The following is a 21,435-nucleotide window of genomic DNA, read 5'->3' as shown; positions in this document are numbered from 1 at the left end:
GGTAAATTAATTTAGGTAGAATGTTCATTTTTATTATGTTAGCTCATCCTACCCATGTACAATTAATGGTTTCCAATTGGAGATCCAGTTTTATTTGTTTGGAAAGTGTTTTGTAGTTGTTTTTGTATAATTGCTGTGTTTGTTTTGGTAGATAGATTCCCAAGTATTTTATATTGTCTAGGGTGATTTTAAATGGTGTTTCTCTTTCTACCTCTTGCTGCTCTAATGTGTTGGAAATATATAGAAATGCTGATGATTTATGTGCATTTATTTTGTATCCTGCAACTCTGCTAAAGTTGTTGATTATTTCTACCAGCTTCTTAGTTGATTCTCTAGGATTTTTTAAGTAGACCATCATATCATCTGCAAAGAGTGATAGCTTAGTCTCCTTGTTTCCTATTTTAATGCCTTCAATTTCTTTTTCTTCTCTAATTGCTATTGCTAGTGTTTCTAGTACTATGTTGAATAATAGAGGTGATAATGGGCATCCTTGTTTCTCTCCTGATTTTATTGGGAAGGTTTCTAATTCATCCCCATTGCATATAATGCTCGTTGATGGTTTTAGGTATATGCTGTTTATTATTTTTAGGAAGGGTCCTTCTATTCCTATACTTTTCAATGTTTTCAACAGGAATAGATGCTGTATTTTGTCAAAGGCTTTTTCAGCATCTATTGAGATAATCATGTGATTTTTGTTTGTTAGACTGTTGATATGGTCAATTATGTGGATGGTTTTCCTAATGTTGAACCATCCTTGCATTCCTGGTATAAATCCCACCTGATCATGGTGGATGGTCTTCTTAATTACTTTCTGGAGTCTCTTTGCTAATATCTATTTAAGATTTTTGCATCTATGTTCATTAGGGAGATTGGTCTATAGTTTTCTTTCTTTCCCCTCTGTATCTTATTTACCTTTTCAGGTTTCTCTCAATTTTTGTGGTTCAATATCAAACTTTCCATTTAGCCCTGGTCTTTTCTGTGCAAATACCTGGAATTCTTCAATTTTGTTGAATGCCCATACTTTCCCCTGGAAATATATAGTCAATTTTGATGGGTAGTTGATCCATGGTTGCAGGCCCAGCTCTCTTGCCTTTCTGAATATTGTATTCCAAACCTTACGGTCTTTTAGCGTGGAGGCTGCCAGATCCTGTGTTATCCTGATTGTTGCTCCTTGATATTTGAATTGTTTCTTTCTGGCTTCTTGTAAGATTTTTTCTTTTGCTTGGAAACTCTTGAATTCGGCAATTATATTTCTGGGTGTTTTCTTTTCTGGATCGAATGTCGCAGGTGTTCTATGAATCCTTTCAATGTCTATATTGCCCTCTTGTTGTAGGACTTCAGGGCAATTTTGCTGAATTATTTCTGTTAGTATGGAGTCCAGGTTTCTATTAATTTCTGTTTTTTCTGGAAGACCAATGATTCTCAAATTGTCTGTTCTAGACCGGTTTTCTTGGTCTGTCATTCTCTCATTGAGATATTTCATGTTTCCTTCTATTTTTTCAGTCTTTTGACTTTGTTTTATTTGTTCTTGTTGTCTTGAGAGATCATTAGCTTCTACTTGCTCAATTCTAGCCTTTAGGGATTGGTTTTCGGCTATAATCTTTTGGTTTTCGGCTATGATCTTCTGGTTTTCAGCCATAATCTTCTGGTATTCCTTTTCAATCTGGTCATTTCTGGTGTTCAATTTGCTTATCTGTTCTTTTGGTTTCTGAGCCTCATTTTCCATTTGCAAGATTCTACCTTTTAAACAGTTATTTTCTTGCCATATCTCTTCCATTTTCCTCAAAATCTCAGTTTTGAACTCTTCCATAGCTTGTGAGGAGTTTTCCTTATTTGAGGAGGGTCCGGATGCTTGTTTGTTCTCCTCTGTTTGCTCGGTTGTCTGGATTTTCTCAGTGTAAAAGTTGTGTAGTGTTAAAGACTTCTTTTTCTTGTTGTTATTCTTTCTCTTCTGAACTTCCTGAGACTGGGTAGCCATCGTTAGCCCAGCAGCTTCTCAGGTTTATCCTGGAGCTCAGGGTCTGTCTGCGGTCTTTTGTCTCCTGAGGTCTGAGTTCTGGTTTTTTTCCAAGGTCAAGCCCCCTGGTGGATCCCCTTGCTTGATCCTCTGGGGGAGGTTTCTTTACAAGTCTCAGGGCGCTGCTTCCACGGTCGTATACCCATCTGCACTGGTTCCCCACTCAGGGTTTCAGAGCTTTAGCTCCTGGCTGTGTCTGCCTCCACCCACGCCTCTGCCTGTGCCTGTGCTCTGAGCCCGCGCTCTGCTCCCTGCGTCCACTCTCTGTGGCCTGCTCCCGTGCTCAAATTTTGTGTGCGTTCGTTAGCTTTTTGGGGTCCTAAATCTTACTGCTCTCAGGAACAGGCCCCAGAACTGCCAATGACTCGATGCGTGCCCCAAACTCGCTCTATTTCTTTTTAGCTGGCTTCGGTGCTATAGTTGTTGTGTGTGGAGGGAATGGGGGTGGGGTGGTTGCTCAGCCCGCGATTTAGTGAGAGCTGTTTCACCCCTTTATAACATGGAAATGCCTCGATTCCATGTACCTTCCACGCTGTGCCCTGTTGTGGGGTTCCTCTGTTCGTCTGGACTTGTTTTTATGTCCCCTAGAGGAGTTTTGTGTGTTTCGGTCAGGAGAGGTTAAGAACTGCTTCTTACTCTGCCGCCATCTTAACCCGGAACTCCATTCTCACAGACTTTATTTTTATTGAGTCAAAGGGTATGCATAGTTTTATAACCTTTTGGGATTGGGATTTTCCAGAATGATTGACTAGTACATAATGCTACCAAAGTACATTAGTGTCCTTATTTTTTCCCATCCAGTCCAACATTTGCCATTCTCCTTTTCTGTCACATAGGTCAACCTGATAGATGTGAGATGGTACCTCACAGTTGTTAAGTAACTTTCCCAGAGTCACACAGCTAGGATGTGTCTGAGGCCAGATTTGAACCTAGGAACTCTTTCTCCAGGCCTGACTCTCTATCCACTAAGCTACCTAGGTACCTTCTTGACTTTATTTTGGAATACAGTGTCAGATGTTGGTCTATACATAGTTTCTGCCATACTATTTTATAGTTTTCCTACAATTTTTGTCAAATACTGAGTTCTTGTCCCAAAAGCTTCGATCTTTGGGTTTTTAACAAAAAATAGACTACTATGGACATTTACAACTGTGTATTGTGTACCTAATCAATTGCACTAAAAAGTTATTCTATTTCTTGGTTTTCTATTATATTTCTATATCTTAGTCAGTTTTTTTTAATTTTAGTAAACACTTTATTTTCCTTTTTTTTAAAATTTTTTCTCCATTTCATGTAAAAACAATTTCCAATATTTCTTTTTTTTGAATATCAAATTCTCTTCCTCCCCAAACTCCCATAGTATGATGGCGTGCAATATGATATACATTTTACAAGTGCAATCATGTAATTTTTTTTTCCTTTTGTGGAATGAAACTCAAAGACAAAATTAAGAAATAAAGTTTAAAAAGTTTGCTTTGGATTGAATTCACACATCATTATTTTTTTCTCTGGAAGCAGATGCCATTTTTAATTTTTCTAAAAGACATTTTATTTTACCAAATACATGTAATAACAATTTTCCATACAAGTTTTACAAAGATGCAGTTTATCTTTCTCCCTCTTTTACCCCTTCCTGGAGATGGTTAACAATTTGATCTGAGTTATTTATGTGTTACCATGCAAAACCAATTTTTATATTATTCATTTTTATGAGAGAAAACATATATAAAATCAATACCCCAAAATAAAAAAAAGACAAACTAAAATGAAAAATAGTATTCTTTCATCTGCATTTCGACTTCAACAATTCTTTCTCTGGAGAAGGTAGATAGCATTCTTTGTCATAAGTCCTACAGAAATGAGGGCAGCTGAGTAGTTCAGGGGATTGAGAGCAAGGACTACAGATGGGAGGTCCTAGGTTCAAATCTGTTCTCAGACACTTCCTAGCTTTGTGACCCCAGGCAAGTAACATCTTCCATTGTCTAGCCCTTACCACTCTTCTGCCTTGGAATCATTATATAGGTTTCTTTCTAAGGCAGAAGGTAAAGGTTGAAAAAAAAGCATGAAAGAGAAGCTTAATTTAAAGATGAATAATATTAACATCAATTGCAACAGCAACAATAGCAACTTCCTTCAAGGCCAATTTGCTACCTGCCCTTCTATTATTGGATAAGGAGGTAAAAAGCAAAGTAACAGAATGTCAACTAGTGTGATTTGGAACATGAAATCTATACTCTTAGACTGATAGAGATGGCTTTAAGGCCTGACATGGACCCTGAAATGTTGGCCAAATGACTTTTGACAATACAGTGAGATGTAAAAGGAATATAAGAAATAAACAATATATCATAGTATTGCAGGTTGACTCTTCTTAGAACCATTGTGATGATCAACCTGATACAGAAAACCATGTGCAAATGATGTTTCCTCATTGTCTAAAATGATATAAAAGCAAAATATATCAGCACATATCAGAAAACATGACCTCACTTGCTATAATGCTTTAGTGTAAATTGCACTGACCACTAAAAGAATAGAAGGAACTTTGTATAGAGATTCAGAAAAGTTAGAAGCTGTTGAATTTATTATACATGTAACTTCTGACTCAAAGTCCATTTTCATTGGAAGAAATAGCTTATTTAATGATTCATGCCCACATGAGGGATGGAATTATTGAAAACTTGAGAAAAGAGTGATGCTGTTTTTTCAGGCTTCAATCTTCAACAGAGGACATACAGTTCTTGACATTCTTCAGATCCTGTAGGAAGAGAAAAGCTAGACAAAAAGAGGGAAAAAAGGCCAATATGTGGAAGATCTGGAACCTAGAATATGTATTTATATATCCATAATTATCTGTTCCATAAAAATACTCTGGGCTTCAATTTTCTGATTCTCTTCTAGTGAGATTCTAAGCTTTCCTCAAAAAAGAAAAAGAAGATAAAATTCTAGGGACATCTATCTATCCATGGCTCCTTGTGAGCCATATCTAGACAAACCTCTCTGTACAAACAAAGCCTACATGGGTATCACAAACCACCACTACCAAACCTTATATAGGCTTTTGAAAACAGAAGTTATACTTAATAAATATTCATGGTTTATGTCAATTCACTGTTTTATCATTGTTCATGGAGATAATTTTTTTAATTCAAAGATATTTTATTTTCCAAAGAACATATAATAATAATTTTCAACATAATTTTCCCAAAATTTTAAGATTCAAACCATCTCCCTCCTTTCCTTCCCTCCCCCCACTCAGAAATGGTAAACAATTTAATCTGGATCATTCATGTAGTATCATGAAAAATACACTTCCATGTTGGTCATTGTTGTAAGAGCTCACTCATACAAAACCAAAACAGCAAAATAAAACCTTAAATAAACTGAAATGAAAGATAGTATTCTTTGATATGCATCCATCTTACTCCAAGAATTCTTTCTCTGGAGTTAGATAGTATTCTTCATCATAAGTCCTTCAGAGTTGTCTCATACTATACCAAAAATCATTGAGAGTAGCCAATTTTTCAGTTGATCATCCTACAATAATTGTTGTTCTCTTATTTCTGTTTATTTCTCAGTGAAATAATTTTTATTTTATTTTATTCTTTTGGAGTCTTTTTCATTTTTAATTTTATTTAGAATATTTTCCCATAGTTACATATTTCATGTTCTTTCCCTCTCCCCCCAAACCCCTTCGATCCCCTGTAGGAGATGCACAATTCCTTAGTAAGATAATTTTTAAAAGAATTAATTAATGTATTTGTTTGTTACATTACAATACCCAGTTTATTCTCTCTCTCCCTCAATTAGAGAAGGAATCATTTGACAAAAAATTTATATATAAAACTATATCTTATTTCAATTTTCAATTTTTTCTCTAGAAGTGGACTTGCATAAGTCACTCTTTAAAGAATGTTTGTTGTTGTTTACAATGTTTTCTTGGTTCTACCCATTTCATTCTTCATAATTCTATGTAAGTTTATCCATGCTTTTACAAAATTAATCTGCTTGTCATTTCTTATGGTATGGTAGTATTGCATCACAAGCATATACCACAATTTTTTAGCCATTCCCTAATTTATGAGCATCCCTTTGATTCCAGTTAGTTTCCACCATAAAATTGCTGCTATAAATATTTTAGAACACAAAGATTCTTCTCCTTTTCCCTTGACCACCCTAGGAAAATAAAACTAATAGTGATATTACTGGATCAAAAGGTATAGACAGGGAATTTAGGTGGCTCAGTGGATAGAGAGCCATATCTGGAGATGAGAGATCCTGGGTTCAAATTTACTCTCAGAAACTTACTTGCTGTGTGACCCTGGCCAAGTCACTTAACTCCAATTACCTAGTCTTTAACACTCTTCTGCTTTGGAATCAATACATAATATTGATTCTAAGATGAAAGGTAAGGATTTTAAAAAATAAAATATTTAAAAAATTTTTAAGATATATATTGTTTATAACTCATCAGAATTCCAGACTACTTTTCAAAATGTTTGGACCAGTTCACAGTTCTACCAACAATGTATTAGTTTTTCCCCAATTGCCCTCCATTTCCTCTAACATTTTTCATCTTGACTTTTTATCATTTTGGCCAATCTGATATATGTGAGATATTTTAGTTGTTTTGATTTGCATATCGCTAATAAATAATGATTTAGACCAGTGATGGACAAACTATTCCCTGCGAGCCAGATCCAGGCCTTAGTTTGCCCATCACTGCCTTAAGCAATTCCTTAATCACTGTCCTCCCACATCTAGATATAGTAATTGACCTGGATCTGGCCCCTGGGGAATAGTTTGCCCATCACTGGTTTAGACAATTAATTTCTGTATTCAAAAACAGTATTTATATTTTTTGACTAATTGATTTATCCATTGGGGAGTGACTCATATTCTTATATATTTGACAGAGTTCCCCATATATTTTAGATTGGAGATCTCTTTCTGAGGAACTATTCATAATTTTTTCCAACATTACTTCCTTCTAATCTTTACTACATTAGTTTTATTTATATAAAAAGTTTTCAATTTAATGTATTCAAAGGAGGAAACAATTCAAAAATGTTATGGTCTTATAGAGCACTATATCGATTATCATGTCTCCTAAAAAAACTGAATATTGCTCCCATGTCAAAGGAGTTAAAAGGAAATGCAATATCTATCATTAGAGGTACAATATTGGTATTAGTTATATGGGCCACCAAAAACACATTAAGTAACTTTTATCTCATATATAATTTCTACAATATATAAAATATATTTTGGAATAAAAGATAAATATGTTCATTGATATAAAGTAAGAAAAGAGGCTGAAGGCTTTAATTTGAGTCTGGAAGTGAAATTGAACCAAGGCATTAGGTCAATATTTATTGGACATTTTAATTAAAAAAAATAAGTAAAGGAGACTAGAATTCTTAAGTCAAAATTTAAATTGAATTGTACCAAAAAGTAATGAACACATATTTAGTATCAATATTAAAGTATGATTTTACTGTAATAAAATGGACAGCAATGTATGTAGAAGGTGATAAAAGTAAATCCTACAAAGATTAAAGAAAGATAATTATTGTCAACAAAAGACAATTAGCAAAAGCTTAACTTTTTCTCATTTAAGAAGAAGACTGAGTGATGTTCTCAGACTATGTGTAAAATAGGTTGAAATGTACAGAAATATCTTTGGAACAGAGAGTTCACAAAACAGTAGCAAAAGCTTATAAAATATATTATATGTAACTGATAAGGTTTTTTTTTTCTCACACTAAGAAGGTCCTATGAAATAGCTGAGATCCAAGAATAGAATAAGGATAGTCCATGGGTGATATCCACATGAACAGAACCAACAAAAAATCAAAAGAAGAGTTTAGCAAAAATGAATTTAGAATAGTGATGCAGGATCAATAAGTTATACCCAAAAAGTAAAGGATATTCTTAATGATTGCTGACCTATGGATTGATGTAATTTCTACCTATTGTTTATTTAATTAAGTAAAATGTGCAACTGAACTCAGAAAAATGAGTGAAATGCAATTATGTTTTTGGAAAAAGGAACAAGAAAAAGGATTTAATTAAATGAGATTAAGAAAGTAAATCTTGTTGAAAGATAGCAGAGAGTTCCGGGTTAAGATGGTGACAGAGTTGAAGCAGCATGCTTAACCTCTCCTAACCCACACATATAGGACTCCTCAAGAGGACATAAAAACAAATCTGGACAAACAAAGGGGCCCCACAACAGGATGCAGCATTGAAGGTACTTGGGATCGGGGCATTTCCATCCTTTAAGGGGCTGAAATAGCTCTCACTAAAACACAAGCTCAGCACCCCAAACACACACACACACACACAAACACACACACACACACACACACACACACACACACACACATACCACCTACAGTGCCAAAGCCAGCTCACAAGAGTTAGAGCAAGTTTGGGGCATTAATTAAGTTCTTGGCAGCTACCTGGGATCACTAGGGCCTGCTCCTGAGAGCAGCAAGACTTAAGACCCCAAGAGGCTAAAGAACTCAGACTTTAAACACAGGCCTTGAGCTCAGGCACGGATGTTGAGCTCAGGGGAGGACACAGACCTTGAGCTCAGGTGCAGACCTTGGATGGGAACCCAGTGTGGAGGGGTACATGACTGTGGAAGCAGTGCCCTGAGACTGTTAAAGGAGCCTCATGCAGAGGAGCAAGCAAGGGGACTACCAGGAAGCTTGACCCTAAGAACAGCTAGACTTGTCACCTCAGGAGCCTAAAGAGCTCAGTTTAACCCTGGGTGTAAGGATAAAGCTGAAAGGGTGCACGGTGCTATGACTCAGATGAAAACTGCTCCACAGGTCCAAAGGATAGGCAGAGAGCCTCTCTGCCTCACCCAGACTTCTGACTGAGAAAGAAATAATAATAATGGCAAGCCAGGTACAAGAAGCTCTAAAGAAAAAGATCAAGAAGAAATCTTTTACACTCCACAACTTTTACACAGAAAAAATCCAGACAACAGAACAAACAGCAGAGGATTACAAATAAGTAATCACATCCAAACTTTTCCAAAAAATTGAAAATTGGTAGGAAGTTCTTGAAGAGTTCAAATCTGAGATCATGAGAAAGATGGAAGAGATTTGGCGAGAGAAGTGGGAAATAGCTCAAAAGGAAACTAACAGGTTAAAAGATGGAAACTCCCAACTGGAGAAAGATGCCCAAACTCAACCAAAATGATAAGTAAATTGGAGGAAACCATGAAAAAACAGAATAGACCAAATCAAAAAGGAAAATCAAAAGATTATAGCAGAAAACCAGTCTCTAAAGATCAGAATTGGACAAGTAGAATCCAATGATCTCTCAAGACAGCAAGAACAAATAAAACAAAGTCAAAAGACTGATAAAATAGAAGGAAACATGAAATTTCTCACTGAGAAATTGAAAGATCAAGAAAACAGATCTAGAAGAGACAATTTGAGAATAATTGGTCTTCCTGAAAAAGCAGAAATTAATAGAAATTTGGACTCCATACTACAAGAAATTAGCCAAGTAAACTGCCCTGATGTTCTTCAACAAGAGGGTAAAATAGGTATTGAAAGGATCCATAGACAACCTCTACACTAAACACTGAAAAGACAACCACCAGGAATATATTAGCCAAATTCAAGAGCTTCCAAGTAAAAGAAAAATTTTACAAGAAGCCAGAAAAAGACAATTCAGAAATCAAAGAACACCAATCAGGATCACACAGAATCTGGCACCCTCCAAAATAAAAGACCACCAGGCTTGGAATATGATATTCAGAAAGGCAAGAGGGCTGGGTCTACAACCAAGGATCACCTACCCATCAAAACTGACTATATACTTCCAGGGGAAAATATGGATATTCAACAAGATAGAAGATTTCCAAGTATTTGCACAGAAAGGACCAGGACTAAATGGAAAGTTTGATATCCAACCATTCAAGACAAACTTGAAAAGGTAAATAAGAAACAGAGGGGAAAGAAATAAAAATCTTATTTTTAAATTTGCCTCTTTAAGGGCTTCAATAAGATCAAATTATTTGTATGCCTATATGGAGAAATGTTATGTTTAATTTTCAAAAACTGCACATACTATTATCGTAATTAGAAGAATTATTCATAGGGAGAGGTTGGTGCACTAAATGGTCTAAGATGATGTGGGAGGGGAAAGAGGATGGGGGAATAGTAGATGGCACCAAGAGAAACTTGAATGAATAAGAATAATAAGATATTCTATACCACACAAAGAGGGCATGGGAAGGGGAGGGGATGAATACTATTATAAGAGGGAGAAAAAAAGAGCATTAAAAAGTAATATTTAAACCTTACTCTTAGTGGAATTAACCCTGAGAGGGAAGAGTAGCTATACTATCCATTGAGATATAGAATTCTATCTAACCCTACTGAGAAAGTCAGAAAGGATAAACCAAGGGGAGCAGGGGAGTAGGGAGGTCAAGAAAGGGAGGGGAGGAAAGGGGGGAGGGAACTCATTAGGCCTTAAAAAAATAAAAAAGAGGGCAATAATAAGGGAGGGAATGGAAAGGGTAGTAAGCCAAGGGAGGGGACAAAGGGAACCGGTTTAAAACAAACCACTGGTTTAAAAGGAAATAGAGTAAGAAGAAGGGGTAGAACTAGGAGAGGATAGCAAACCGTTGGGGAATACACAACTGATAATTATAACTCTGAATGTGAATGGGATGAACTCACCCATAAAACAGAAGCAAATAGCAGAGTGGATTAGAAACTAAAATCCTACCATATGTTGATTACAAGAAACATATATGAGGTGGGTGGACATAGACAGGTTTAAGGTCAATGGCCGGAGCAAAATCTTTTGGGCTTCAGCTGAGAAAAAACTAGCAGTAGCAATTAGAGAAGAAAAAGAAATTGAAGGTATTAAAATAGGCAATGAAGAGACTAAGCTATCACTCTTTGTAGATGATATGATGGTCTACTTTAAAAATCCTAGAGAATCAACTAAAAGCTAATGGAAATAATCAACAACTTTAGCAAAGTTGCAGAATACTGTAATTTTTAAAAATGATGAAGGCTGATATTATGAGGAAAACTAATATTTTATTTAGGCCCAGGTTGATAGAATAAAATCGACCCCAAGCCTGTAAAAAATTCAAATTGCTACCTCAGCCATTATGTTCCTTACCTTTCCTACATCCCCAGGGAGAGCACTCAGGTAGCAAAGAGAGAAGTCAAACAGGACTTCCCAATCTTTTAAAACCGGGCTTTTCCTTGAAAATGTCTTCCAAAACAGGAAACCCATTGGACCATGGAAAATGTAGTTTCAAAGTCCCCCACATGTCCACAGGAAGTTTGTGGACATGTGTCTATTTAGAAGTGTTAAGCCTCAAGATATGTAGATATATGAATCTACATATCTTGAAGCTTAACACTTCTAAATAGAACCCCAGAAATTCTAAATAACACATTACCCCCCTGACATCCGGTGAAAAAGACTGGTCTTTTTCCGTGGATCTTAAACCATAGTCAACTTCTAAATTACTGAAAATTGGGGATGAAAAAAAAGAGGATAAAAGCTAGCCTCATTAACAAAAAGCCAATTTGGGGCAGTCCCCTATTGGCATAAGCGTGTACATTCAAAAAACAAATGCATTCAAATCATTCAACTCCCCATAGTTCAATCAACTGAACCCCAAACTTCAAATTTGGATCTTCATGATCCTGTGAAGGCTCTTCAGGCATCTTCATGGTGTCTTCACCAAACAGGTTCGTTGTCTGGATTCTGGGGAGACAACAAAATCTTTATCCTGAAATTACTCTCAAAAGAATTTAAACTTTACATTATAGATTTTAAAACATACATTTTTCTTCTGAGAATTATACATTACCCCCCTGAGATTACTCCTAAAGGAGTTAAAATTAACTTGCATTATAGATTATAATTCAGACGTTATGATCATAAAAACTTAACACACACCTCCCTGAGGAAAATTCTAAATAACACATTTCTCCCCTGAAGAGGGTACCTCAGGTCAGCTAAGGATACATGGCTGAGTCATGGGGTTGTATGAAATCAATTGGCAAAAGAAATAATAAAAAAAAAGAAGAAAATTCAAATAAAGAAGAAAAAAATTAACTTGTGAATGAAATGTAAAAATGTGCAAAAATGTAAGGAAAAATAAACTTATAACAGGCCTTTGAATCAAGGCCCAATTAAAGTGATTTAAGCAGTTTGCTACCCATTCAGGAGCCATTGACTACAGAAACTTGCCATTCTCTATATAAGAGAAATACAGGGAATGCCTTTCCCTGGTCTGATTTTCCTGCACCTTCTCAGGGAATGAGCCAATTATAGCCAATCTTGGGTTCTTCACAAGGAATTTAAGTTAAAGGGGAGTCTGAGCCTCTAAGCATTAGAAAAGCTGATTCCAAAACTCAAACCCCAGTTTCAAGCCCTTCAATATTGGCATAGAACTTCCTCAATCCATGGTTTGAATGGCCTTTTGCTCCTTGGCACTTTTGCAGGTTCTCAGTCAGTCTCCATGACCTTGTGGCTCTTTTTAGCACTTCTCCTGGAATCAAACAGAGAGACATTAAATCACAGTCCCATAACATTTACCAATAATTGGCAGGTTACCATAGTCTCAGGCTTTTCAGGTATGCATTAATAATAGGGCAAATATATATTTGCATTCAGCTTATATCACTGTAAAATCAAAAAAGGGGTTAACACAAAATGAGAAAAAAGGGAAAAAATCAATTGCTCTAATTAAAAAATTTAAAAGGCAAAGCAATAAGAAAATAAAAATAAATTCAGGGAAATAATACAATGCACTCAAGGATTTAAAAAAAAGGGAAAAGAAAAAATATGTCATTGCACATGTGAGGAAGAAAAATAAAAGAATGTTTTAAAAGTCAAAAAATAAATAGCTTAGAACTAGTGAAGGGTTTTTATACCCAAAAATTAGATTCATTTCCTGTTAAGCCTTGGCATGAGCTGTGAGTGTAAATGGGTTTTACAAAATAGCAGATTCACAATGTACATTCAAATAAAGTACCATAATTTCTAATAACACATTTTAAAACAATAATAAACAATCACTTTCTATGATGTTTAAAAAAATCATATACTTGTTACAAATTCAACAGGTGTAGTACTTTTTGGCTAAGTAACTTTTGGCTAAGGTGCTTTCTCAACAAACTCCGTTACTGCCTCCATAGCAATTGTGGGGCAGAGCCTAAAAAAAATTCTAATTTAAAAAAAAAAAAACCTTCTGGGTCTAAATTATCCTTAAGAATTCTAGATCCTTCTGATAAAAGCAGGCTAAAACATAGAGACTAACATCATGCATATAGAAGCTCTTCTGGCTTCCTGTTTAATATATATATATATATATATAATACATATATAGGACAACAATTCTTCACAATAAAATATATAAAAATGTATCCTTTAAGACAACAATGCTTTAAAATAAATATATAAAAACCTTATTTATACAAAAGGGGTTAGGATCTAAAGTAAAATTTAAAACCTCTTATAAAATTACAATTTAAATTCTCAAGGCATCAAAATCTCCAAGGTTGCACGCAATTATCAAGGTAGAATAAATCTTAAGCCATGTGCTCCTATAGGTTAGACGGTAAATCCAGTATACTCAAGGCGATTTACAACTTTAAAATGGGTAAGATGTTCATAAATGGTACATATAACAGCATTGTTTTGATACAGTAAAAAAAAAAAGGAAACCTTAAATAAATTAGGAAATACAATGAGTAACAGATAATAAGCTATACAGTCAAAAAACCTCTTTTACCAGTTCTAATAGATTTTTTTCATCATTTGGAAGTTACAATAAAATCATAAACAGAACTAATCTAGCAGCCAAAACCGCAGTAGCTTAAAATGATTCAGTGCAACAGTAAAAAATCAACAAAAAAGGACAAAATTAATTCACAGAACTAATCAGCAAAATACAGTAACATACAGAGTCTCTTTAAAACAGAAATAAAACCCATTCAGTTCTGAGGTTTTAAAAATCCACCTCTGGTCCAAATTCAAGGTCCATTATAACCACCCTCTGCTCTGAGCATAAAGGTTTTAAAGTTCAAAGTTCCCCTGAGTTTCAAGTTTGAAATAATGTCAAGAAAGTTTGCCATTTACTTCCTTTTTTGAAAAGTAAACACTAGCGCCCACATGGAAGTCAAGTAGGGTAGGGGCTAGAGAAAAGTTGTGTGTGGGGTTGCCTAGGTCAGGCTTTACAAGAAACACGTGGAGGGCAAAAGTGGAGTAAAAGGGTCTTTCAGGTTAAAAGTCATTAAAGTCTAAAAGGAAACACTCCTGGTAAAAGTCCCAGGTGTGTGAGATGAGAGAGAAAGGGTCTTTCCATACTTTCCAAGTCTGAAGGGGCAGCAGCTGAAGCAATCTCTGGGATTGAACTCAAAGCGGCTGGGGACTAAGGAGTTGGCAGCATGCAGGAGCAGGAAAAGAGGCAGGAGTTCTCAGTCGGGGATCAGGAGTCAGGAAAAGCGGTGGAGGCAGCAGCAGGAAACCAGCATTGGAACAGTGTGGGTAGGGGCCAGGAGGAAGATCAGGCCCCAGGCACTGGGCAAAAGAACTCACAGCCCAATGGCAATTAAAACCATTTTCCATTTTCCCTGAAAAGCAGCCTCGAGACTGGGGAGAATGAAGAGAGGAGCAAGAGTTGGAAAAAGAGCAGGTCTGAGGCTCTGGGAAGGATTCTAAATGCTCTCGGTAGGCTATCTGAAAAACTGAGTCAAGTTTTCTACATTGTTCGCCAAACTACTATATTTAAAAATGATGAAGGCTGATATTATGAGGAAAACTAATATTTTATTTAGACCCATGTTGATAGAAAAAAATCGACCACACTCCTGTAAAAAATTCAAATTGCCGCCTCAGCCATTACATTCTGTACCTTCCCTACTCCTCTCCGTTCCCAGGGAGCATGCCCAGGTAGCAAAGAGAGAAGTCAAACACAACTTCCCAATCTTTTAAAACTGGGCTTTTCCTTGAAGATGTCATCCAAAACAGGAAACCCATTGGACAATGGAAAATGAAGTTTCAAAGTCCCCCATATGTCCACAGGAAGTTTGTCATATATCTACATATCTTGAGGCTTAATACTTCTAAATAGAACCCAAGAAATTTTAAATTACACAATACAAAATAAATGCACATAAATCATCAGCATTTCTCTATATTTCCAACACATCACAGCAGCATGTTAGAAAGAGAAACACCATTTAAAATCACCCTAGACAATATGAAATACTTGGGAATCTACCTACCAAAACAAACACAAGAATTATAGGAACACAACTAAAAAACACTTTCCAAACAATTAAAACTAGATCTAAAGAATTGGAAAAACAGTGATTGCTCATAGGTAGGATGAGCTAACATAATAAAAATGACCATTCTACCCAAATTAATTTACCTATTTAGTGCCATGCCTATCAAACTACCAAAAAGCTTTTTTACTGAATTAGAAAAAAAAACTATAACAAAGTTCATTTGGAAGAACAAAAGATCAAGAATATCAAGGGAAATAATGAAAAAAAAACCATGAAGGGAGACTATAATATAAAGCAGAGGTCATCACAATGATATGGTACTGGATAAGAGACAGAAGGGAGGATCAGTGGAATAGACTTGCGTAAGTGACATCAGCAAGACAGTGTATGATAAACCCAAAGAGCCCAACTTTTGGGACAAAAATCCACTATTTGACAAAAACTGCTGGGAAAATTGGAAAACAATATGGGAGAGATTAGGTTTAGATCAACATCTCACACCCTATACCAAGATAAATTCAGAATGAGTGAATGACTTGAATGTAAAGAAGGACACTATAAGTAAATTAAATCAAGGCAGAATATTATACTTGTCAGATCTCTGGGAAAGGCAAAATTTTAAAACCAAGCAGGAGTTAGAAAAAAATTACAAAAATATAAAATAAATAATTCTGATTATATTAAATTAAAAAGGTTTTGTACAAATAAAAACAGTGCAACCAAAATCAGAAGGGAAACAACAAACTGGGAAAAATTTTTATAGCAAAAAACTCTGACAGAGGTCTAATTACTCAAATATACAAGGAGCTAAATCAATTGTATAATAAATCAAGCCATTCCCCAATTGATAAATGGGCAAGGGACATGAATAGGCAAATTTCTGATAAAGAAATCAAATATATCAATAAGCACATGAGAAAGTGCTCTAAATCTCTAATAATTAGAGAAATGCAAATCAAATCAACTCTGCAGTACCACTCACACCTAGCAGATTGACTAAAATGATAGCAGGTGAGAGTAATAAATGTTGGAGGGGATGTGGCAAAATTGGGACATTAATTCATTGCTGGTTGAGTTGTGAAATGATCCAACCTTTCTGGATGGCAATTTGGAACTATGCCCAAAGAGCTCTAAAAGACTGCCTGCCCTTTGATCCAGCCATAGCATTGCTGGGTTTGTACCCCAAAGAGATCATAGATAAAAAGGCATGTACAAGAATATTTATAGGCACGCTTTTTGAGATGACAAAAAACTAGAAAACGAAGGTCTGCCCTTCAATTGGGGAATGGCTGAACAAATTTGGTATATGCTGGTGATGGAATACTATTGCATTCAAAGGAATAATAAACTGGAGGAAATCCATGTGCACTGGAAAACCTCCAGGAATTGATGCAGAGTGAAAGGAGCAGAGCCAGAAGAACATTATACACAGAGACTGATACACTGTGGTAAAATCAAATGTAATGGTCTTCTGTACTAGCAGAATGCAATGACCCAGGACAATTCTGAGGGATTTATGAAAAAGAATGCTACCCACACTCAGAGGAAGAACTACAGGAGTTGAAACACAGAAAAAAACACAACTGCTTGAACACATGGGTTGACATGGACATGTTTTGTGATGTACACTCGAAAAGACCACACCAATGCAACTATCAATAATATGTAACTAAGTCTTGATTGATGACATATGTTAAAACCAGTGGAAATGTGTGTAGGCCATGGGGGGAGTGAAAGGTGGTTGAAGGGGAAAGTAAAAAGATGAATCATGTAACCATGGAAAATTTTTCTAAAATGAATAAAAAAGAAAGATAGCAGAGATGATTAATGTCCATATTTAACACATGGAGAAAAAAACAACTTACTGGTATAAAAATATTTATAACAGCTCTTTTTGTGGTGGCAAAGAACTAGAACCTGAAGGAAAGTCCATTAATGGGAGAATTGCTGAATAAGTTGTGATATATGATAGTAATGTAATACTCTTGTGCCAAAAAAAAAAGACAAAACAAGATGATCATAGAAAACCTGAAAAAACATATATGAAGTGATTCAACATGAAGTGAGCAGAATCAAGAGTACACTGTACATAGTAAAAACAATAAAATACTATGATGTATTATAAATAACTTAACCATTATCAACAATGTAAGGATCCAGAAAAACTCCCAAGAGACTCATGATAAAAAAGGCTATATAGATTGTTACTGAAGGAATTGATAAAATCTTAATGCAGATTGAATCATGCTATTCCTCACTTTATTGCCTCCATGAATTTTTCTCTAGTGGAAACTATATGTATCTTCTTTCACAACAAAAGACTTACTACTGAAAAAATAATTTTGGATTTTACCTCCAGAGAGTGAACTTAAAGGTGAAACCATGGAAGACTTAATGTGTATGAACTGTCTATCTCCAAGTTTGTCTTTTCCATGACGAGGAAAGGGTGGGGAAGGGCTGGGATACTTGTGGATAAATCCTAATATCAAATAAAAAAAAATATATATATATATAAAGAAAAACAGTAACATTAACCATACAATTTATTGATCACAGATGGTGTTAAATCAGGAGTCATTAAAGAAAAAGTAAAAAAAAAACAGGACTAAAGAATTAGTGGGTGAAAGAACTAATTATATAAATGGTAGATAATTATAGTTTAGGTCAGTGATGGGCAAACTACAGCCTATGGGCCAGATGCAGCCCCCTGAAATGTTCTATCCAGCTGTGTGACATTATTCCTAATCTGACAAATACAATGAGTAGGATACAATACAATGAAACTTTGAAAGAGTTGCCTTAGAAACAGACTGAAAGATGAGCGTTTCCTTCCCTTTGGCCCCCTCTTTAAAAAGTTTGCCCGTCACTGGTTTAGGTAATGACAGAAAAGAGAAAAGACAATTATTCGTTTTGGATGTACCTAAAGCAATTCTTGGACTAATTTTTTTTTTATCTCTGGGTCTGACAACTTAAAGAAAATGCATTAATACTTACAAATATGAAATATACAAATTAATAGATAAGAAATAAAGAACTGAAACAACTTAATCTCAAAAAAAAGGTATGAATATGATTCTGGCTCCTAAACCAAGGAGAGTTAAAACAAACAAAGAAAACTACAAACAAAAAACCCTAATGCACAATAATGAAAAATTTTAAATGGAATATCAGCAAAGAAACTTCAGTAGCATATCATAATAAATTTTAATCTAGTTCGAGGGTATATTTATGCCAATAATGAAAGGTTGATTTGATATTAGGAAGATGATGAACCTAATTTACTCTGTTAAAAGGAAAAAAATATATAATTATTTCAATAAAGGCTGAAAATGCTCTTGGAAAAAATATAAATCAGTTTCCTTTCAAAAAGGAAACATTAGAAAACATAGAAATAAAATGGCCTTCTTTGACATATCTATTTTTATATATAATGAGAATAAACTAAAATCCTTCCATTAAGACTTGAGATACATCAAAGATCTCCATTTTATGACATCTGTGTGATCTTATTGTTCAGTCCTTTCATCATGTCTGACTCTTTGTAAGTTTTTTTGAGATTTCCTTGCTAAAATATTGGAATGGATTTCCATTTCATTTTCTAGTTAATTCTATAAATGAGGAAAATGAGGCAAACTGGCTTAAGTGACTCAACCAGGGTGACACAGCTAATAAGTGTCTGAGGTCACATTTGAATTCATATCTTCCTGATTTCAGGCCTGACACTATTCACTGCACCAGTTTGTTGATTGTCATGAATGCTAATTTTAGGAACAAAACAAAAACAAATTGAAATAAAACATCATCAAGAAAGAAACATAATTATCATTTTTTGCAGATGATAGTATAGTGAACTTAGAAAACCCTAATGAGTCAACTAAAATTAGTTTAAAAAATTAATATACTCAGCATATTTTCAGGATATAAATTAATCCAAATAAATCATCAATATTTCTCTATATTATCAGTGAAGTCCAGAAGTAAAAGAAAAAAATTCATTTTCAAATTATTACAAAATACATAAATATTTGAGTCTTTATCAAGATATACAGAAAGAGTATACAAATACAACTATGCATCATTGTTATAGAAATGAAGGAGATAATTATCACAATTAAAAATACCTCAGGTTAGAATTAATTAATGTAACAAATAGCAATATTAATAAATTAATTTGCTTATTCAATGCTATACTCATTGAACTGCAAATAGATTATTTTGTTAAAGTAGAAAAAAATAATAAAATTAATCTGGTAGAACAAACATTTTCTCCAAGTCTTAAGGAAAATACAAGAAAAAAAAAGTAAAATGGAAAAGTGGCTAGAAATAAAGTGATCATCAAAATGATCTGATTAAAAAATAGAAGTGTTGATCATTGGAATGATTAAATACATAAGACAGTGAGGCAAACTAACCAAACATCCTTATGTTCAATAGACTCAAAGACTCAAGTAACTGGAGTAAAATATTTGATAAATTTGCTAGGGAAATTTAAAAAAAGAGAGGATTGAGGGAAGATGGAAGAGATGGGAGTGAGACTATTCGATGCTTTTTAATTCCTCCATAATAAAAAATAATGCCTCAGAGTCAAATAAAGTCAATAGAAATAGATACAAGTCAGGAGTGAAGTGGACCAGATTACAACAATTTGGGAGAAAGGGTCTCTGACTTCCCTAGCCAAAGACTCACTGAATTGAAACTTAAAGCTCAAATACCCCAAAGCAAATACTCTGGAATCAATAAGCTGCAAGTCTTGAAAGAAGCTGTGAGGAAGGGCAGTTTCACTTTATAGGCTTAACTTGGGAGTTTTCAGTCCAATGATGAAAACAATGTAACAACCAGCCCTGATAGCAACTGTGTTGACTGTAGCCTCAGTTCTGATTTTTCTCACCTAGCCACAGCTCTGGGTTGGTGACTAACTGATGTTGTTGGTGACTGGAGGAGGACTTTGGAAATCCAGGTATGCTGACCAGAAACCACTCTGTCCCACACTGTGTCTTCAGTATAGAAGGAAGGAAAGAGTACATACTGATTAATATAATAGCTGAGGCATGAGGGTCTTGCTGTCTGCGGTCTTTCCTAGAAGAATGTTGTCACTGGCTATGGTTCAAAGGAAGAGGCAAGATGAGGATGAGGGCTGATAATACTAGAATCCCATTATCATCAGATCTGAGTGAAAGGAGAAAAGACATATTGTAAAAAGTGGATTTGGGAAATGTATAAAACTACATTTCCCGTGATCCAACATGGTCCAACTGATTTCCGTCTCTGACATCTTGACGCAGGGGAGAGCTTAAATCTCGTGGGTTAGGAGGGAGTGGTCTCTTTTGCGAGTAGGCGCTTCCAGGAAACAGGAGAGAGTAATGGAGGTCGCGGGAGTTTTGAATGCTTACAAGCGCGTGGTCTGATAACTTTATCTATCAACATGGCTTTAATTAAAATACTAATATATATATTTATACAAGCCTTTATCATTTTTAATTTTTATAATATACATCTAGAAGATAAGAGTCTTCTTAAATTGCAGTGAAAATTAAGGTTAAGGGATAGTATAAGTTAGAGTCCAAGAGTCTCTAGTGACTAAGAGATGGGAGTATAGATTAAGAAAAAAGTGGGCAATAGAATAAGGGATGAATTCCCAAAAGGAAGGACATATCAAGAAATAAAAGGGCAAGGTGAAGGGGGAAGAAGAGGCGGGAAGAAGGACCTCTTGAAAGGATAGATAGAATAATAATTAGGAATCAAAGAGGAAGGAATAAGTTATGAACTCTTAGAAGGAGTGTATATTGGAAAGGCAGTGGTCAGAAGAAATTAGACTTCTGAGGATGGAGAGGATAAAAGGAAAGGGAGAGAAGGACAATGAGTGAGGAAAAAATAAAATGGACGAAAATACAAAACAAGTCATTATAACTGAATGTTAAAGAGATAAATTAACCCATAAAATGGAAACATATAGTAGAATGGATCAAAAACCCCAACCCAACAATATGTTGTTCACAAGAAACACATTTTAAAATTAAAGGCACACATGGAGTAAAAATAAAGGGATGGGGGATTAGAGGGCTTCCGGGTTAAGATGGCGGCAGAGTAAGAAGCAGCTCTTAACCTCTCCTGACCGAAACACAC

The sequence above is a fragment of the Gracilinanus agilis genome, chromosome 1 (genome assembly GCF_016433145.1).
Source record: "Gracilinanus agilis isolate LMUSP501 chromosome 1, AgileGrace, whole genome shotgun sequence".
In the NCBI taxonomy this organism is placed as follows: domain Eukaryota; kingdom Metazoa; phylum Chordata; class Mammalia; order Didelphimorphia; family Didelphidae; genus Gracilinanus; species Gracilinanus agilis.
Note: the sequence above shows the minus strand (reverse complement) of the source record.